At 46.2% G+C, this 21,815-nt stretch overlaps 1 protein-coding gene across 2 annotated transcripts in view; it reads left to right on the forward strand.

Annotated features, from left to right (window-relative positions):
• Positions 1-8,547: 8,547 nt before the first annotated feature.
• Positions 8,548-21,815, forward strand: part of EVA1B (eva-1 homolog B) — an 84,180-nt gene continuing 70,912 nt past the window's right edge. The window contains exon 1 of one of the 2 annotated variants that reach the window (XM_069223860.1): positions 8,548-9,290. The gene's annotated coding sequence lies outside the window, so the exon portion shown is untranslated. The remainder of the gene's footprint in view (positions 9,291-21,815) is intronic. The other variant, XM_069223859.1, reaches the window with a different exon arrangement.

The following is a 21,815-nucleotide window of genomic DNA, read 5'->3' on the forward strand; positions in this document are numbered from 1 at the left end:
TGACTTATAGTTATTAAATATGAAGGTTTAGGCCTGGCAAAGAGGTTGTTTTGCCATGTTGAATTTGAAGTTTTATAACTGCCATGCTACGTTGCAGTGGCAGGACTAGAGTTATGTTTTCACTTTGTCACTGTAGTGGTGGCACATGAAGTGCTGAAGTCCACTAGTGGCATTTAACTTGCAGGCCCTGGGGTGGCACAGTACTATATGCTAAGGGCTTCTAGATAAATTATCTACGCCAATCAGGTATTAGCCAATTGCATACATACTTTACGGGTCTAAGCACATAAACTTGGTGCTGGAAGTCAGCACCCCAGTGTACAGTGTCAGTAAACCAGCACTAAATCTATCAAAAAGTGAGGACAAAAAGTGGGGGTGATCCGGCAAAAAAGGATGTTTTATCACACCGCCTGCAGAGAGCTCTAATTTTACACTGGTAATATGATGAGGATACAGGGTATTATTATACCTTAAGTGCTGATGTCACACTGTGATTGATGTGGGGCTCTGGCGTACTATCCAATGGACTCTGTTACACTGGGGCTGTGGTGAGGCTACAAGTTATAATCCCTTTGTCCTCTCGGTTATGTTATAATTGTGCTTTCAGTGGGTAATGTGATGTTACCTTACGAGCTATGATGTCAATCAGAATTGCAGTATGTGTACACACCATCTCCTGCCACGTTCTAATTCCATATTGGATTTGCATTGAGGGTACACAGTGTTATCCAGTGATCTCTAATGTCACACTGGAGTTGCAGTGCAGACACGTGGCATAACTCTACCAGACTCTGATGTCACACCTGAGTCACAATAGAGTCTGTCTTGTACCAATGCATTGTGGTGTCCTGCCATGGGGAGATGTCACACTAGGGTTGCATTGGGATGCACAGTGTTAGTCAGTGAGCTCGGGTGTCAATCCTTCGTGCAGTGCAGAAACATGGTGGTATCCCACTAGTCTCTGGTGGTGTATTGGACTTGAGGTAGGAATACATGCTTTCCAGTTAACTGTTATATCACACAAGAGTTTCAACTGGGGCAGAGTAGAGGGCGTTTTTACCTCCAGACTCCGATCTAACAATAGAGTTGCAGTGGGCAGACTTAGGGCCTGATTCTAACTTTGGAGGACGGTGTTAAACCGTCCCAAAAGTGGCGGATATACCACCTACCGTATTACGAGTTCCATAGGATATAATGGACTCGTAATACGGTAGGTGGTATATCCGCCACTTTTGGGACGGTTTAACACCGTCCTCCACAGTTAGAATCAGGCCCTTAGTGTTACCCTCTGACCCTCGAGGTCACACCAACACTACAGTGTGATGTTACACCCCCTGGCTTTAATGACACACTGGAGTTGTAGTACGGGTACTGTAGGGTATCCCGAGTTCTGATGGCACAGGCATTGCAGTGGGGATACACATCCTAACAGTGCAACTTGTACTTCACAGTACAGTTGTGTTTCTGGTATGGGGTTGCTTTGCCGCCATGCTCTGGTGTCACACTGGTGTTGCAGTGGGTTACATGATATAACAAACGAACTCTGATGTCACACCAAAGTTGTAGTGGGGTTGTCACCAGCCTCTGATGTCACAGTTCGGTTGTAGTTTGGAATTTCCGACCTCTGGTGCCACTTTAGAGTTGAAGAGAGGACACACAGTGGGATCCCACCAGGATTTGACTGAGGTGGCGATGTGGATAAATTATGTTATCCAGCCAGGCTTTGATGTGCTATTAGAGTTGAAGTGGGGATAGATGATATTACACAGTGAGCTCTGATGACTCCTCGACATTGCACTGTGGGTCTATGGGTTTATCCCTCCAAGTTCTGATGTTACTCTAGAATTGAAGTGAGGGTACATGATGTTACCTATTGTGTTCTTATGTCATACCGTAGTTGCAGTGGTGTGGTGTGCTGTGTTATCCCTCCACTTCCATCGGCCTACCAGACTCGTAGAGCATATATATGTAGTTATCTCATCAGACTCTGAAGTCATACCAGGTTCGAATGTCACATTCGAGTTTCAGTGCAGATACATGACATTAGTCAATCAGCTTCTGATGGTCTGCTTTGCATTGCAGATACAAAGTGTTATTCCATCAGGCTCTGTTGTCCCTTTGGTGTTGTAAAGACTAGGTACACTTGTATATCACACCAAAGTTGCAGTGGTCTGTACATAATTTCCAAGCTGGAGTGCAGGTGCATGGTGTTATCCTACTATGCTCTGATGCCACACTAGAGTTGCAGTGGTATACATGGTGTTGCCCAGTGTGCTCTTTTGACACACCAGAGTTGTGGTGGGAGTACATAGTTTTCCCTCTCAAGGCTCTGATGTCACATTGATTTACAGTGCAGATATATCATTTTATCATCGGTTTACTAGACTTGCAAGGCAGATACATGATATTACCAAAATCTTAGCTTGAATCCCACTAGCAGCATATCTCGGCATGTTAGATTAAGGGTAATGACTGTTAAAACTCCTGCTAGATGGCAGCCATGAAGCCATCCTTGGGTCAGATTGCTTAAAAAATTTAAATCAACTAAAGCCAAAAGGTACAACATTTCCATATGCATCTTAATCCCCTTGATGACATAGAGGACCTCAAATCCAACAACTTGTGAATGCACTTGATAACCACCCCTTCTAATATGAAACTTAAGCCACTAGCAATGATCCGTATAATAGTATTGGATCAACACCAGGTATCCCCATTATAGATCCGGTGTCAGAGCCTGTGGAGTAATCGGTTTGAAGCCCAAAGCTTATTTCAGGCCTAACTTCAAAGAGGGCTCTTACATCCATGATCTAGTAGTCAATGCAAACAGCACATTTTCAGCGTACCCAGTAGACCCTTGCACACTCTTTTAAAATGGCTATATAGATTGTAATACTACGTAAGAAACAATTTTTAGTTTTCACCTTTGTGTTCCATTTCTTCAGTTTATAAGCACTTGAAGTAATACCGCACAGAATGTTAGACGTTACAGTTTCATCATAAGGAGATGCTGCATAATAAGCATATTTTGTCCCTTTAACCTAATCTGTGTGAAAACTGTCTAGGTACCTCTGGCTGATACTTCTAGAAACTGACTGTAGTCTTAATGTTGCTGCTTTTTTAAGGGGGAATAAAATGGGATTATATGTTGTGTTAGGAAATTTAGGTATATAGAGGCTCAGTCAATTATGGGTGGTTGGACAAGGGCCAGCCATAGTATTCAGAAGTATAACTGATCCAGCGCAAATATTTTATTATATTATCAGCTGTTGTGAGTGAATGTCTATTAGATGCCCATTATTGTTAAATCGTGCTTTGTGATATATGGACTACACTGAGCCCTGTAATTAAATTGTTACAATAACCATTGCACTGCCGTGGTTAACCACTGTAACTCTGTATTGGTGGCCGGTGATACGCTAGGGTATGACTGTTTTATTCACTTACTTAGCTCAAATGTTATATTTTAATCGGATACGTCGTTCCGTTTATTGTAATGTGTAAATAAACAGTGCAAATGATTTCCAATCGAAACAAAAAGTCTAGCACCAATATGATTTACCCTAATTGATCCTGTGTCAGGCAGAGTTCCAGTGTTTGCTGCATGTTGTGAGCCATCCCATCTCTGATGTCACACCGAAGCTACATTACAGACATTTGGTCCTACCCCATCAGGTTCTGATGTCGCACTGCAGCTGCAGTGAAGCAGTGCATGCTCCTGCACACAGTGCCTACCAGCGGCTCCCAGACAGGGTCTGCAAAGCATTAAAGGGGTTAGGGCAGCTCTTCAATTACCCATTAGTTCCAGGCTGGCTTCCTAAGCCCGGCTGATGGCCTCTTCCTGGCGCTCCTTCCTGTTGCATTAGCTTCCCACCCTCTTGTCTTCGGCCTCACTGTGGGCCCTGATTGCGCCCCTCTCCGGAGCATGTGCGGTGCAGATCCTGGAGATGGATCCAATTAGGAACACAGGATCTAAGTAATTTTCTAGCAGACGTTTTATAAATGCATATTTCCCCTGCAGGATAAAAACGTGGCAGGTGATTTCGTGGTCTCGTTGCCAATGACATGCCGTGAGCTGAGTGAGGGTAAAAGGGGCGGGGGGTCACCCGCTCAGCAGCACGAGACTTGGAAGAGACACCAGAGAGGGGAAGCACCTGGTCTGGGATCAGCTGAGAAGATCACTAGTAGGCCTCAAGTACCCACCTACGGCAAAAAAGCATTTCACACATGTTGTCACCTCTGGGGCCTGGCGACCAAGTGACAATTGGCGACGAGGTGCCGCTCCCTGTGCCGCTCCCTCCCCCGCTCCCCCCCCCCCCCCCGCTCCTTTCAGTGGTATGTCCTGTGCTGTAAATCAAGCAAGCACAATTCTCCTATCATGACCCCTGGTTCGGTAGTTTAATGGCAGCCAGCACATCTATTGGCCCTTTATTTAAATCCATTTTAAAATTCGCCTTTCCCTCTCACGTCTTAATTTCTACCATTTTATGGGGCCCCTTTCCATCTTAACCTTTTCACCTTTCCCGTCTCCATCCATATTTATCTGCGTGCCTTTTGTATACTTTAATATTAAAAGTCTGGCCTAGACTTTGTAGGGCTTTGCGTTGGTGCTAGCATACCGCAAAGTGACATAAAGCAGCACACACTAGTTACTATCAGCACATAAGGTGTTTTACTCTGAAAAGTTAAAATTTTCATAGCACGGAAATAGCTTTGCACTACTTTGGATCAATGCACGCACCCGTAGGTTTTGACACAAAGCCCAAACTACTAAGAGATCCAACCCGAGCTTTAAGTCAAAAACAAACGTCCACGTGCAGCAAGTGCACTCAAGGAGATATGTGTCCATTTCTAAAAAAAAAAACGGAAGCACTGCTTTTGTATTGCACTGAAGAGCACAGCCTCGATGTGTGGAATCCTTCTGTCTACGCAAAGGCTATGCCTTCAGTACAAATTGTATGCTAGACAGCGCACACTCATCTCTGCACCATGCTGCAAAGCTGTGTGTCCCAAAAGGCAAACCACACAAGCTAGAAGGGAAAGAGGCAATGTGGGTTAGTCCTTCCTATTTTTATCTAGTGAGGCCATGAGCGAGTTTATTAAAAATGCCCTCATCCCCTACATAGTGGCATGCTTCATCATAGGGTGTGCTACAACACTCAGGTGCAGACCAGCACTAAGAGTGGAGCAATGTGTGTGCAGTGCGTGTATATGCAAGGGTTGGTATCCTGTCTACTGAAGGGATCCATTATAGCAGACAATATTAGAAATGTCTAAAGGGGTACCAACCCAAACGTTGTTCTAGGCCCCTCCTTGGCAGGATTAAAAATAAAGATATGGGGTGAGCCCTAGGTAATTATCTCCCTGTCCCCCTGTCCTTGAAATAGGATACTTCCAGTGACACAATGTATCAGTCCGGTGCCAGCATTGCTAGTCCTACGACATTCAAACTGTGACCAGTTTCAGGCACAGCTGTGCTACCCCAAAACATGTCCTGTGCCATAGACACAACCTATTAGATTCCCAGTATCCTCTACTGACTGGATACCAATCCTCTGTGCCACTGGTCTTAAGGATATTTTATGTGGTAGCTTTCTGTGAGGTCCTTCTTGGGACTGGCCTGGAGACATACATAGGTAATACATAATCAATCAATCAATCAATCAATCAGTGAATTTATAAAGCGCGCTATGTACCCGACAGGGTTTGGAGGCGCTGGGGGTGGGGGGGGGGGGTGCTGCTAGCGTTCAAAGAGCCATGTCTTGAGGAGTCTCCTGAAGGTGAGGAGGTCCTGGGTCTGGCGTAGTGAGGTGGGGAGAGAGTTCCAGGTCTTGGCGGCGAGGAAGGAGAAGGATCTGCCGCCAGAGGTCTTGCGCTGGATTCGGGGGACGATGGCGAGGGCGAGGTTGGCGGAGCGGAGTTGACGTGTGGGGACGTAGAAGTTGAGTCTGGTGTTTAGGTAGGTGGGTCCGGTGTTGTGTAGTGCCTTGTGTGCGTGGGTGAGGAGTTTGAAGGTGATCCTTTTATCCACAGGGAGCCAGTGGAGGTCCTTCAGGTGGGGGGAGATGTGACATCGGCGGGGTATGTCGAGGATCAGGCGGGCGGATGCGTTCTGTATACGTTGGAGTCGTTTGATGTCTTTCGTTGGGATGCCTGGGTAGAGTGCGTTGCCGTAGTCAAGTCTGCTACTGACGAGGGTTTGAGTTACCGTCTTCCTGGTTCCTGTTGGAATCCACTTGAAGATCCTGCGGAGCATGCGGAGGGTGTTGAAACAAGAAGAGGAGACGGCGTTGATCTGTTTGGACATGGTGAGGGCAGAGTCGAGGACGAAGCCGAGGTTTCGTGCGTGGCTGGCTGGGGTGGGTGGGGGTCCGAGGGCGGTGGGCCACCAGGAGTCGTTCCAGGCCGAGGGGGTGCGTCCGGGGATGAGGACTTCCGTTTTGTCGGAGTTGAGCTTCAGGCGGCTGTTGTTCATCCACTCGGCGATGGATTTTAGTCCCTCGTGGAGGTTGGTTTTGGCGGTGAGCGGATCTTTGGTCAGGGAGAGGACGAGATGGGTGTCGTCGGCGTAGGAGATGATGCTGAGGTTGTGATGACGGGCCAGTTGTGCGAGGGGGGCCATGTAGACGTTGAACAACATTGGGCTAAGAGAGGAGCCTTGGGGGACGCCTCAGATGAGGTTGGTGGCTTTGGAGCGGAAGTGTGAGAGTCGGACTCTCTGGGTTCTGTCGGAGAGGAAGGATGAGATCCAGTTGAGGGCTTTGTCTTGGATGCTGGCTTCGTGGAGACGGGTTAGCAGGGTGCGGTGGCAGACTGTGTCGAAAGCGGCTGATAGGTCGAGGAGGATGAGGGCTGAGGTTTCGCCGTTGTCCATTTGTTGTCTGAAGTCATCTGTGGCGGCGAGGAGTGCGGTCTCAGTGCTGTGGTTTCGTCTGAATCCAGATTGTGAGGGGTCTAGGATGGAGTTGTCTTCTAGGAAGTGGGCGAGCTGTGTGTTGACGATCTTCTCGATGACCTTCGCTGGAAAAGGGAGGAGAGAGATCGGTCGGAAGTTTTTGAGATCGTTGGGGTCAGCCTTGGGTTTCTTGAGGAGGGGTTGGATTTCTGCGTGCTTCCAGCTGTCCGGGAAGGTGGCGGTGTTGAAGGAGAGGTTGATGATCTTGCGGAGTTTGGGGGCGATGGTGGCGTCGGCTTTGTTGAAGACGTGATGTGGGCATGGGTCCGTGGGAGATCCTGAGTGGATGGAATTCATGGTTGTTAGGGTTTCGGCGTCGTCTACTTGGGTCCAGGTGGTGAGGCGGCAGGCGTGGGAGGAGTTGTCGGGGGTGGGGTCTGGCAGAGGTGCGGTGTTGAAGCTGTCGTGGATGGCTGCGATTTTCTGGTGGAAGAAGGTGGAGAGATCGTCGCAGAGTTTCTGGGAGGAAGGGACGTCGTTGACGTTGGCGTTAGGGTTGGAGAGTTCCTTCACGATGCAGAAGAGTTCTTTGCAGTCGTGGGCGTTGTTGTTGAGGCGTTCTGTGAAGTGGGCGCGCTTGGCGAGTCGGATTCGTTGGTGGTGTTCACGGTTGGCGTCCTTGAGGGTGGCAAGGTTGTCGGGTGTGCGCTCGAGGATCCATTTCTTCTTGAGTTTCTGGCAGGTGCGTTTGGAGGTGGTCAGTTCGTCTGTGAACCAGGCTGTTTTTTTCTTTTCTTGGTTGGCGGTGGGTTTCTTGAGTGGGGCTAAGGTGTTGGCGCAGTTGAGGATCCATTGATGGAGGTTGATGGCGGCGGTGCTCGGGTCGGTGGGTTCGGGTGGTGGGTATTTGGTGAGTGTGCTGGTCAGTTGGTCATAGAGAGGCATTTGAGTCAGCCCTCTTCATCCATTTGTCTATTCAACTCCACTCACATTTTTGTTTCTGCCCGCCACATCTTATTGCAGGGGGTACTAGGTCATTCAATAGTATCTATTCTTTGGTCAATGGGAATCATATTTTCCTGTGATGGTCATTAAAAATAAAAAAGTTTTTCTATACCTGTTCCGTACACCTGCCCGCTAAAATGCGACGTTAAAATACTATGCAGTGGTTATTTTTGTTTTATATATGGTTGACACACTTAAGTAGTTTGTTTTCTTTAGCCCGTCTTTTGATTTCTGTAATATATGATTGCTATAAGTAATCAAAAATAGCTATTTCACCAGTTTACCAAGGTCAGGCCTATTGGCTTTGCCAGTCCTTGTTTTGAGGTGATGTAGTCAGGTGCAGGACTGCTTGTGAACGGGCGGATGACACTTTTAACTACTGAGCACGTGCCCCTGTTCATTTACGCGGTCATCGCCGAATGGCAGCAAATTTCAAGAAAGAATAAAAAATCGTTATATTTCCAGCGGGTTTCCCATCTAAAACCTGCTTCCCCTGCACTCGGGCTCCCCGTTGGTGACCACCTTTCCCTCTCTTTATTTTTCCTGCCGTGGGTCTGGCCCTTTTCCGCCCCACCACTCACCCCCCAGGACGTGGGCGGCGCTGGGAGGAGTCCGGCCAGGTCTGAGGCCCGACAATTATTTACTGTGCTCCAGCATCTGGGAGGGAGGAAGTGACCGGTACTTTCCACTCTCCGCCGGTCCCAGACACGGGCCAGCCGGAGGGGGCTGGGAGGGCTGGGAGGAAGCCGGCGCTGCTGGGCTCGGTGCTGGGGACCAGCAGGGAGCACCAGACGCCATCGGACTGTATGTGACCGGGCAGAGGACCCCCTAGAACTGCCGGAGAGAGGATATAATGAAACTTCGTGACAGCGCCCGGTGCGGCTTGGAGTGCTGCTGATTGGCCATAAGTAGAACAAAATTCTGAGAAGGGGATTAAATCTGCCGTGAGCTAGTGTCACCGCAGTAACATCCTCCAGGCACGTTAAAATAGGCCCTGCAGAAAACATCGCCCAGAGCGTCCCTCTCCCCGCGTGTCGTCCTTCCCGCTGGAAGAAAGCGCTGTTGCTGCTGATGGACATTGATCTGCAAATACAGGATCCCCTCTGAGAGCTAGAGGTAAGTCTGAGAACCTCGAGGTAAGCTAGCTTTTTGTGGACAAGAGATTTATGAGAGCCCCCTTCAGAAGACCATCACCTCCTTAGTCAATTCATCTCAGACTGCTGAGATAGCGCGCTGAAGCCGAAGCATTGCAATGCTGTGCTCCACATATAAAGAGACAGTACTGGCCTTCATACGATTGATTGAACATTGAACTGCTGAATATACTCACCAACAATTTCGTGGTCCAAGAATATCGAGGACAGAATGTTGAGGGACAAAATATCCAAAGGTAAGTGCATATCAGTGGCGTAACATTAGAGGTGCATGGGGGGGCGGAGAAGAGGTGCTCCAGAAGGCCCGCTCAGATAAGTACCCCTGGCCTGAGAGTTCCTGACGGAGTCCGGGAGGGGGCACCTCCATGTACTTTGCAAGCTCTGTTACGCCACTGTTGCATATAGAGGAGTATAATTTACTATTCCTAACTCCACATCTATGTACCATGAAGATATATGTACGACAAAGGTACATATGAGAGTTAGATATAGAAAACCCAGACTTACCTGTTGATATTCTATTTTGGATATTTTGTACACGATAGTGAGTCCGATCGACGTTAGGGTTTGGATATTCAGGGGGTCACACCCTTTAACGCTACAGGGGCTTGTCAGCATGGCCGCTATGCCTTCAATGTTACAATGGTCACTCTTCATAACAGGGTTGCTATACTGGCACTATTCACACTTTTCAGTAAAACTGCTTTTCTTGTAATGGGGCAATGATCACACTTCTCAACAGTGTTATTCTACTTGGAAGAAGAAATGCCACCATTCTCAGCAGTTCTGTTATACTTGTAATTTGATAATGTCCGCGCTTCTCAACAGCGATCAGATTGCTGTAACTGGATAATATCGCACTTCCTAGCAGTACTGCTACTCATGTAAAGGGACAAAGCTTACACTTCACTGCAGGGCTGCCATACCTGTAATGCCACAATATAGGTACTTCTAAATGAGGCTGCTGTACTTGCAAGAGGACAGGATGCACACGTCTCAGCAGGGCTGCAAAACTTGTAATGTCACAAACCATTCACCTCTCAGCATGGCTGCTATACGTGTAGTAGGGCCATATAATTCTGCTGTGCTTGTAATGGGACAATGGCACTTCTCAGCCGGGCGGCCATATTTGTAATGACACAATGTACCCACTTTTGAATGGGGCTGCTGTACTTATGATTAGACAGTAGGCACGCTTGTCAGCAGGGCTGCAAAAACGTGTATTGCCACAATGTGCACACTATGCCCAGGAAGGGCACACTATGCATATTTTTAATTTGGGCTGCTATACTTGTAACAATGTGTGAACTTCTCAGCAAAACAGCTCTATATGTAATGGCCCAATGCCTGCCCTTGTAAGTAGGGTTGCCATATAACTGTAAAAGTACACCTTTCACAATTCTCTCCATTGCTGCTATATTCGTGATAGCCTAATACGCAAACATTTCAATACTTTGTCATGGTGCCAGTGTCCACACTTGTGAGCCGGCCGCTGTCATTATAGAGGGACGGTATAGGCTATCAGCAGAGTTGCTATACTTTTAAAGGAGCGGGATGCATACTTCTCAGCAGAGGCGCTTTAGTTGTGCTATATTGTGATGGCACAGTACACACACTACTCAGTAGAGTAGTGTACTTGTAAAAAGGCTCTGTTCTCAGTAGGCCTGGTATAATTCACTCAACAGTGTGCGCACTTATCAGAGGAGATGATGCACTCTACATTATGTAATCGAAAAATTTCACACTTTTCAGCAGGGCTGGGATACATGTAAGTGGAAAACATCAGGCTTGTCAGCAGTTCTGCAACATCTGTAATGTAATACAACCACACTTATCGGCAGTGCTGCTATGCTTGTTAGTGGATGTTACCCTTGTAATCATTGCTGCTAATCACGTCATGGGACAACGTCAGCACTTCCCAGCACAATGTGCGCCCTTCTGAATGGAGCCGCTGTGATTGTAATGGGAGATCATGCACACTTCTCAGCAGAGCTGCACAACTTGTAATGCCACATTAGGCACACCTCCTAGAATGTCTCCTTTACTTGTAATAGGGCAATAAGCACACTTCTAAGTAAAACTGCTATTCTTGTAATAGGACAACTCCTTCAGTGCTCAAATAAACTGTTGCTGCTGTAACTGGACAATGTCCATACCTCATAGAACGACTGCTTTACTAAAAATGGCACAATCTACACTCCTCTGAGCGGGGCTGTTGTACTTGTAACTGGGCAGTATGCACGTTTCTAAGCAGGGCTGTAAAACCTTTAATGGCACAATACAATACTCCTCAGAAGAGAGCAATTTGCATATTTTTTAATTAGACTGCTATACTTGTAATAGGACAAGGTGCAAACTTCTCAGTAAACAGCCATAGATATACTAGACGGACGTCCGCACTTGTCAGTGGGGTTACTATACTACTGCAGAATTACATCATTCACAAATCTCACCATAGCTGCTATGATTGCCCAATACTCGCACATTTCAGTGAGACTTCTATAGTTTTTATCTGGCCAAATGACAGACACATGAGGAGGGCTGCTATAGCTGCTGTGCGGCTATTACACACATCTCAGCAGACTTTCTGTACTTTTAAGAGAACAGGATGCTACTTCTCAGCAGAGCTGCAAAACTTGTAATAGCACAATAAACACACTACTCAGCAGCATTGCCGTTCTTGTAAAGAGAAAATGCTGTCAGTGTACCTGATGTATGTGTAAAAGGGAAGCGTTTAATTCTCAGCAGTGCTGCTATACTCGTAACTGGAAAATGTCACCCTTCTCAGCTATGCTGCTACAGTTGTAATTGGATAAAGCTTCAATGTTCAACAGTGCTTCTATAGCTGTAAATAGATTATGTCACACTCCTGACACTTCTGAGCAGCACTGCTGTACTTGGAATGGGTCAATGCCCACACTGCTGAGAATAAGCGAATGAACAGATCACAACAAAGCAGTTAGCAACTCCAGCGCCTTCAGACCCTCACGTGTGATTTGCTGCGCTTTACAAATCCTTGATTGATTAATTAACGCCATGCTTGTAATGGAAAGGGCGGCTGTACTTGTAAATTGGCAGCATGCACATTTGTTAGGCCCCCTTTATAAGTGGCCTCTAATTGCAATGGAGCTGCTAACACCGGTTACTGCACCCACTGGAATTATTAGCTCTATGGTGTTTGACAGATTTGTTTACTTCATATCTCAGCGTGGAAGCAGGTGTTGGGGAAAAATGAGAAATTACCGGGGGAATTGGACCAAGTCTTACTGATTACTCACTAATTTCCCATTTCTAAGGTGACCCTCAGGGTCCCACTTCTAATGGCCCAGATTCCTCCCAACCCCGAAGTTATTCACAGCCCTCTATCTGTAACTTCAAGGGTGGGGAAACTCCAACCATTTTCAGGGCCACTCGTGATGAGGGCCTATGCTGGGCCGCCCTACTCCTAATGGAACAAAACCTGTGCTCCTGTGTATGGCTGTTTTACTTGTGGGGGAACATTAAGCATACCTCGCATCAGGGTTGCCATACTCTTAATGGTACTGTAGAAACACTTCTAGGAAGGACTCTAATGGAACCATATCCAGACTTCTCAGTACGACTGCTGTACTTGTCGTAGGGGAGTATGCATACTTCTCAGCAAAGCTGCTTACGTAAATCGGTCCAATGGCCATACCTGTCAAGAGAAATTCTGTAAATATATATCTGTGGGTTGCTGAACAGTCACGCTTTTCGACGGGGCTGCTTCCTCGGCAGGCTGCTGCACCTGCAGCGGGACAGTGGACACCGGTCTCGGCAGGGCTGCTGAACTGCTAACGAGACCGCAGCAGCACCTCGCCCGCACCGCGTGCATCATGATACTGCACAATCAAGTACAGCTGGGGTGTCAGTTCGAATCTCACAAGCTTGATGGCATCACACAATCAGGATCAGCTGGTCTGCTGCTGCACGCGCATCATGACGTCAAACACCCTCTTTGCACAGAAAGCGAGCGGAGGAGCCTCGCGGGCATTGTGGCACCGCGCAGTCCTTGGGCCTGCTGTCCGGCACTGACTGACACACCGGACTGCAGGTAGGGCCAGTCACGCACACTCATTCTCTTCATGCCCATGCTTGACTCTGACACACGGGATGCTACATGGTTTCAAGCTTTACAGGTGTGTTACTGCTGCTGGCTCGTGTTTGTCTCTCACAGGACTTTTAAAATCCACGTCTTGTAGTTTCTCCACTACTTCTCTGTTCTGTTGAATACATTCTTTGTGTTTTCTGTGAAAACATGTTGTCTAAAGTAATACCATAGATTGTCCTCACGTCCTCCATGCTCATTTGACATTTCTTTTCAAGGGTCTTCCTATGAAGAAAAATGAAATGCGTTGTCCGCGTCTCTTCTCCTTAGCAACATAAAGCTATCCTTCGCACCGCTTAACTGCAATTGCTGGCGAAGTCCACGGGTTTAGGAAGGTAACCTGTAAACATTTCTAGTATCACTCATTAGATGTCAGTGTCACTTTTTTAAAAGGGCTGTTTCAGTCCAGGTGCTGTAGAAATTGATTAATTAAATAAACAACTACGTGCATACACAAATGATTAAAGGGAGAAGAGGAAGTAAATGCCATTTAAGATGAGAACATGGGCTGGTTTGATATGGCAAGGGGTGCAGAGGGTCAGAAACGTTGAAGTACATACTGACAAGAGTAAGGCTGACAGTGTAAACACTTTCTACACAACTGAATGATTTATTCATGGGAAACTGCAGTGACTTTATGCTGTGGCAAGATGTATAGCTCAGCCCACCAGACAATGAAGCCTAACTAGTGCAAGGGTCCTAACATTGCCCACCAGTGTGCTTCCATCATGCATTGTAGGTGAAACAGCGATTTGTCTCATTTCAGTTCCACAGCGGAGCGGTGTTTCCAGGTGGGATACTGCTTCCCACGATTTTAAGGGGTGCGGGTGCCCCTGCACCGCATCGCCTAGCTGCAGGAACACTGGGCACGATTTTACTGTCTGTAAAATCCAGCCAGTGGAATCACATGAGGCACAGGCTCCAAGTGTTAGTCTCGTGCGACCTCAGGCCCTGCCTGACCCCCTTCCTTGGCACAGGAAGTGGGGGGCAAGGAACGCTCCTTCCTGCCAGCAACCCACACTGTGCCCTGAGGCTGTGACGTGACTTGTGAGCACCACATGACAGTTTGACCGGGCACAGCAGTCAGTTCATTACAGCACATTACATGTCTTGGCCTAGATTATGAATCAGGTGGAGAGGAATGACCATATGTAATTGTGGAATAGCGGGCATTTCATCGCGGTACAAATACCAACAAACGCTTTATGCCAGTGTTCGCCCTGAGGGAATTGCTGTTTTATTTCTTCTTCCCCCGCCCCCGTGCCCTCCCCATTGTGTCCACAGGCGTTTCAACACCTACAACTACAGCGCTGTTTAATTAAGCGCCGCCTTGCAGGCGGTGAACTATCCCTCGGCATAATGAACGCGAGGCAACGTCCACATACCAGGATTCTACTCCGTCTAATTCAGAGCGGGTAGGTGTTCCCACTCCTGGATTTTCTGAGCCTCGTGCCAGTCTTTTCTGCAGGGATGATGTTCCTGCCTGAACGTACCCTGCTTTCCCTGCCCCTACTCCCCAAGCCCCTTTACCCTACAACCACACTCTGAGGCAGAATCATACCACATGGTCAGGGCAGGTGTTAAAAGTACTAAATCCCATATAATTATACATTTTCTTAGATTGTACTATGGTAAATCTGGTCCTTCGTCGTATTTCCCCATTGCATGGTACTTAGCTTGTGATTCCACATTACTGGCACACATTTATTGCACGGTAATGATAAATTACCACTTTGCCAGTACCGCACAATTCAGAACCAGGGCTTTTTATGCTATTGTGTAAACATACGGCAACGGTACTCAGTGAAGGGCTTTCAACAAAAAATATATGTAGTACAAAATAGTTGTAGCAGTTAAACCACAACCTTCTGCGGGCTTCTGTCTGCTATACAGGTCTGGCATATGCAGAGTCTAACTAGAGGACAGCTGCCAGCCAGGACAGGGACACACTCACACTTGCATTACATTGTAGAAGCACTTATGTAGCACTTAATACCACAGACGATGCACTGAAGAGGATTTGTGCCAGATTAGCACATTACTCCTTCGGAGCACCATGGCTGCGAGAATTTTTATTTGTGGTGTGGTCTGTTATATGAGTTAGAGTTTTGTTGTGGCGACTGAGGGTCGAAGTTGTGTTTTTTATCGTGATTTGCCATTGTGCTTAGGTTAGTGAGAGTAATGATTTGTATTACACCACCAGCTTTTTTTTACATTCTCTATGGTCTGACCCAAGTGGCAAGAGGTTCCCTTGCAGATGGACACTATGCAATCAGCTGTAATACATACTCTTTGACGACATAATGGCAGATAAACATTTAGATGTGCAGCGGATGTTCCACATGGTTTCTGGGAAAGGACGTGGGAGGACAGGAAGTTGTAGGGTGGATCTTCCTGCAGATCCTCTCATTGCTTCCTCCTACAGTTCCGCCCCTGCCTTCGGCTCCTAGCCACTTCCTCCTTCCGGTCTGGCCCTTGTGGCGGTTACCCTCACCCAACGCTAATTCCATGGCTAGGCTTATTCACTTCCGTTGTTTACATTATATATAGGGCTCCTGGTTTTATGGTATTTATGTTTTTTCAACATTTCTGTCTGTATTTATCTATATTTATTTTTTGGCCATCTTATTGGTGTTTATCCATATTTTGTGTTTTGTGAATAAGTGGAATTTTAAAATGGTATATTTCCAAATTTATTTAACTCTTAAACGTGCACTCATAAGTGGAAGTCTGTCACGTTTTAGCAAATTAAGCAGCCACATATAACAAAACACTGCACCCATGTATGCATATTTGCTATATCACAAATATATGTTAAAATATGCCTGTATTTAAGGAAATCTGATCCTGTTTTGTAACTCCCTATCTGTCTATCTGCTCAGCTTTCGCCTGGAATTCATGAAAGACAGCATGGAGAGTCTTTCCCATTAAGCTTAATTTTCAGTATTTTTCTGCTTTTAAAAATAAATACAGACAGGAAACAGAATGTTTTATGTATTTATCTGTAAAAATCTGTAAAAACTGAAAACTGTGAGCGTTAAATATATACCATGATTATGAGTCAGGTTGCTTGACATTACCGTATACAATTCCGCCCTCCACCTGATCACAACTGGGCCAGGCTTCTATGTGGAAGAACAACAGACCCGATTTTACTGACCGGTAGTTCTAACAGGTAAAACCGTAAGTCTTTGGCTGCAATAGCAGAGGTTGGTAAATTCATCCTCGTAAAATCACACAAGGCTTTGGCTGGAATAACAGACAAACCCTGTCCCTGGTTCCACCCCAACATTTTCCCTACAAGGGGGCACCATTCAGTACCCTCTCCTGCCAGTTCAACTCTTACGCTTCACTTCTGCATCCTCCCTGTACTCACACCCCACACAGAAGCCTGGACATGCATTTTCCAGGTGATTAGAGCATACCCTGGAATGGGGAATTTCATGCAGAATATCACATGGTAATTCTGTGTCAAAAGGTTTATCACGTAAAAAGTGGGATTTCATGCAGAGATACCGGCCGCAGGAATCTCTACGTAAAAGTCTGCCTAACTGACAATCAGCACCCCAGACGGAACTGTCTTTGCAATGGCCTTGCATTTACACTCCGTTTACAATTACCCACTAAAGGGATATGTGTTATTTGTTTGTGATAAAACAAGTAAAAAGTATAATTGTAGGCTTCCTATTGGTTGAAACCCGAGGAAGGATGTCATTTCTGTGGAGTGCGGGGAATGAATGATTCATGGGGATGACATTATTCCGTTCAGTTACAGGTTTTGTAACCACTGCTGATTGTATAATAACAACAGTACTGCTAGTGGTGTAACCAAAATGATGCCCCCTGCAGAATGGGTAGGTGGGCCCCTGACTCGCCATTATCTCACATATGTGTTTTGGCCTTGGGCTGAATTGTGGCTCCGTGAAGGGATTGTGGGTGGGGGCACTTAATGATTGCTCCCTTCCTCGCCTCCACACCAGTGGTGGCTCCTCCGCTAGGGCGGAGTAGCGTGCCACCCCCCACCCCCCTCTGCCAGCAGGAACTGCTGCAAACCTTTTCACAAGGAAAGGATAATGAACCATGTTTTTTATCCTTTGCTTGTGAAAGGGGCGGGTCCTTGTGAGGTGACCTGGACGATGGGAGTGCACTGTGCACCCCCCTTAGAGTGCAAGTGTGTTTGGGCGGCAGTCTCAGGCCGGACAAACACACATGCGTAATAGGCTGTCTCCAGCCTGGCAACTGTGTTGCCTTGCTGGAGAGAGCCTTCACAGGCTCCCAGTCTGCCTGGGAGCACCCTGGCTGGGCGCTTCCAGCCAATTCTGATGCTGCACTGAGCAGCTTCAGATTTGGCGCAGGGTAGGCTGGGAGCAGCGTGATGGTGGTGGCGCGGCACAGGAAGGTGAGTGTATTTTTTATTTTATTTTATTAATTCCTCCAAGTTCCCCCCTCCCCCCGCTCCGCCCACCCCCTTTTTAGTTGCGAGTGCTCCACACCTCGCAGCTTGCAGGGCCTGCACTACAGCCCTGAGTAAAACATGTATGGTATAAATAAAAGAACACTAAAGTCATTCAGCCCTAGCTGCACAGAAATAGAACCAAGAAGAAACCAACACTCGGTGTCACGCGCTGTCTCTTTCTCTCTCTTCTGGCTCTCTCTATTTTTTGTTGTTGTCATTTCTGCTCTCTCTCTCCTATATACTGCTCTCTCTGTTCTGCGTTCTCTTCAGCCCTCCCGCTTTTGCACTCTCTCACTGCCGCTCTTTCCTTTTTTGCTGTTTCTCCCTCTCTCTATCCTGCTCACTCTGGCCTTTCTTCGGCCCTGTCTTTTTCCTGCTCTCTCCTTCTCTTCTTTGTCCTGTCTCTTCTTTCTCTTTGACTTTGAGCTCTGTTTGTCTTCTGTTCATTCTCCACCTTTGTCGCTGTGTTCTCCTGTCTGGTTTTGTCCACCTCCCTCCATTCATGTCTTTTTTCTGGTTTTTGCCCTCTCCCTCCTTCCATTTACCTATGGTTCTATGTCGCCCCGTCAATTTTATGTCTCTTTTTCCAACGTCTCTCACTCTCGGTGCCTCTATTCCTCCCTTCTTGCTTTCATTCCCCCTCTTCATCCATTACACGGATTTGGTCTCTCCCTGTTGTTTGTGTATTACTGTCTCTCTCGTCGCGCACCCCCTCGTGGCCTAGGTTTTGAGTGTTTCGCGTTCACCTCTCTTGCTTTCTTCCGGCAGCCCCGACAATCTGTCTCTGTCTGCTGTTCCTAGTTTCCGAGGCCAGTACTCCCACTCCGGGCCATTTCCTGAAACGAGAATATAACGTACTTGTCCCCCCACCACAGCCTCACAGCCTTGGGCGCCTGGACAGCCAAAGAAAGATGAATGAGATGAAAAGGAATATCCCATCAGCAACTGGGGGAGGAAGGAATGATATCTGATGACAGCAGCCTATGAACAGCCCGTCCCGTGGTCTGCCGCCTGTCACAAGAGAGCAATCTGCCGGTTTTTCTCATCATAACGAAAAAACTAAACTTTGTAACAACTGGGTCTTGATACAGAGGAAGCTCTTACACAGCTGTAGCCCTGGGACATTCAAGCATCCCTTTACCTTTTGTTATGTTTTTTCACGTTGTTATTACCTACGTATAATGCGTGTGCGTTCGCACTGTTGAGTGTACGTGCGCTTACGTGTAACTGCGAATATCATAGAGGGCTTATTCACAAAATCATCCATGAGTTGGGGGAGCGGTACTACAGGAGTCCACTTTTACATATTCTTACATGCCCTTGTGACTCGGCCCGAAACATCCGATTCTCTACTAGTTAAAGTGCAGACAGGCCACTGTGGTTCCTATATGTACTAATTCTATATGACTATTCCATAGATATTCCCGTTTTATTTTCACTTTAGATATTTTGGGACCAATTCACAAAGGCATACTAACATACATAGCAGAGTATTTTAGGAATACTGCTTTACATACTCCATAATGCTTTTGTGAGTAGGTCCTTCTGTGTTTGGGCATGCGTTTTTGTGCATGCAAAAGTGTGTGCACATCCATATGTATGCAAATATGTTTGAGTTTGTCTGCACGCGTCTCTACATGTGTTTTTTTGGTCTTTGGGTGCTTGGGTTTCTGTTCAAGGAGGACCTAGCCTGGCAGTATGGACTGGACTGTTCTTGTTGGAGCAGGGTCAAGACTGATTTTCATATGGGAGGGTCCAAGCTGAGAGGCCATGATGGACAAAAGAACAATGGGTTGGAATGCTTCCCAGAGCGATTGCCAGTGTTAAACCTATTGCAAGTATTCCTCCCATAAACATGTGTGTGCTTATGGTAACATCCTAAGTGGGTGGGAGTATGCCCAGATGTGGGCCCCTTGCTCACTGTGCTACTGGAACCATGAAACACTCACCTGACAAACCCCAATCAGGGTGAAAGCAGTTTAGGGTTACTTGTGTTGCATTTTGGGGATGACTTGCAGCTCTGACTGGACTGTTCCTGTTCAAGCAGAGTCAACATATATTTGCATATGGCTGAGTCACAACTGAGGTGGCAAAAGAACTATGGGTTGTGATGCTACCCTGCGCGATTGCCAGTAGTTAGACTTATTGCAAACATTCCTCCCATAATCTTTTGTGTTTGAAGTATTTGTGCACACATCTATTCCGTGGAATATCAAAATGAATTTGAATATAACCCTTTATTTCTTGACTGCTCTCATAGTATTTAATGGAAATCAGAATGGCGTAGCCAACATTTACCAAAAACAGCCTCAAAAACAGTCACTTTTAAACACATACAGTAGCAAAACAGAAAATACAAAACTAGGAAAAAAAGTGTGTTATTTATAATTGACTGGAAAATACAAATAGTCCAGACCCATTCAAGACGTGAAGACAAGTAACCCTAGCTTTGGTGGAGTAAATGTAGAATGGGCCCCAATGCTTGCATGTAAAATATCTCCTCCACCCACCTCCATTATGTAATAAAATACAACCATAATTGGGGTGCAGAGGGCAGAATTACCCTCAGCCACTGGTAATTACTTGGGGTTAGTAACCAACCCTACATGTGATTACTGTACCCATAAGTAGATCTGATGCTCATTGCCATTGGATGAAAGCTGGATCTTACTGATAAAGGCCAACATTGGACTGGGAAAGCTTATGTTACCTTCTGGATAGTATCTGTCCAGGCTCTTTGTTCTGGGCTGTTCCTACTGCAGCAGCACCAAATCTGACCTGCATATGGCTTCTTTGAACTTTGTCTAAAGTGGTATTGCAGACAGAAAACAATAGACTGGAATGGGACTTGAGATTAATTCAAGCATTCTACCATTCATTTTTTCCTTTTTAGGTCTATAGTTAACCAAGCCCTTTGTGTTTAGTAAAATTATATACACACACTATAATACTTATAGAGGCTTTCAACCAGCCCCCTTGTTTAGGCACGGAAGAGAACTACCTTCTCTATGGGTGCGTTCCTTATGAAAGAGAAGCATGCCATTTCCCTCACAGTGAAGTTAACCAGTGGCTGACTTGGGATCACCCATTGCCCCATGCTGTATGCAGTAGTAGGTTGAAGCAGAATTTGAATAGCACACAGTCCAATGGAGAAAGAGGGCTGGCTGAAAGCCACTATAAGAAAATTAAATATATAGACCTAATTAGACCTGCAGCATCCTGCCAGTGATCTGGTTCCGCTCAGCGCCATCCAAGCCCATTCAAAGAGGTCAATAAAGTACCACATAGACTCAGCTAAACATTTCAGTACAGCATCATCTAGGCCAAGTCACACAGATGACTGCAGCTTAATCCAGCTCCATCTGCACAGTCCCTCAGAACCATTACCAAGGTGGCACCATTACTGGAAAGGTCCCCAGTGAAAGTTCTTTGTTTAAGTTTAGAAAAGCCAAAAGTTTAAATCAAAAAGTGAGGTGTATGTATAGCTCAACATTTAATGCAGACTATGATATTGGAAATTAGTTTGAAAATCAAAAGTCTGATTTACTCCAAGTTCTCAAACGTGTATGTTTTGTTTTTAAAGGTACTAACCTATGCTGTTAGGTAGCTTAAAATGCAGCCCTAATTTTGATGCTAAACCCATTACTTACCAGCTGCTATTATGTGTACTAACACAGGGGCACTCCAATTATGTGATTCTGCACTTGCAGTGTCTGCAGTGTAATTTTGGAACTGTCACATAATCCATAATCTGCTGTATGTTTTGTAGATTTTCACCCAAAAATGTGTTTCTAGTTAAACGGATCAAAAGTTACTAAAAAAAAGCGACGACAGGTGCTGCAGTGCAGTGAATTACCCTTTGCAAAGATTAAATGGGCACATTTCAGTAAATTATTGCTGAAACTGGTACTAATGAGGTGAAACCTTTGCTCAGTGATAACATATACAAATGGTAAAATAAAGATGTAATAGTATCACAAAAATGTTGCATTATGCCATAATTAGGTCACACTTGCTGTATAGTTCTGTCTTCTTCTACAACATAATTCCAGAGGCCCTGCATAACACATCAGTTCAACCTTAAATTTTACCCATGAACATACCTCATTCCTAATCCTAATACAGTTTAACCCACATCTTAATCCTCACTTCATCCCTAAACCTAATCACGGTGTTAAG

This window comes from Pleurodeles waltl, chromosome 3_1 (assembly GCF_031143425.1).
Source record: "Pleurodeles waltl isolate 20211129_DDA chromosome 3_1, aPleWal1.hap1.20221129, whole genome shotgun sequence".
NCBI lineage: Eukaryota > Metazoa > Chordata > Amphibia > Caudata > Salamandridae > Pleurodeles > Pleurodeles waltl.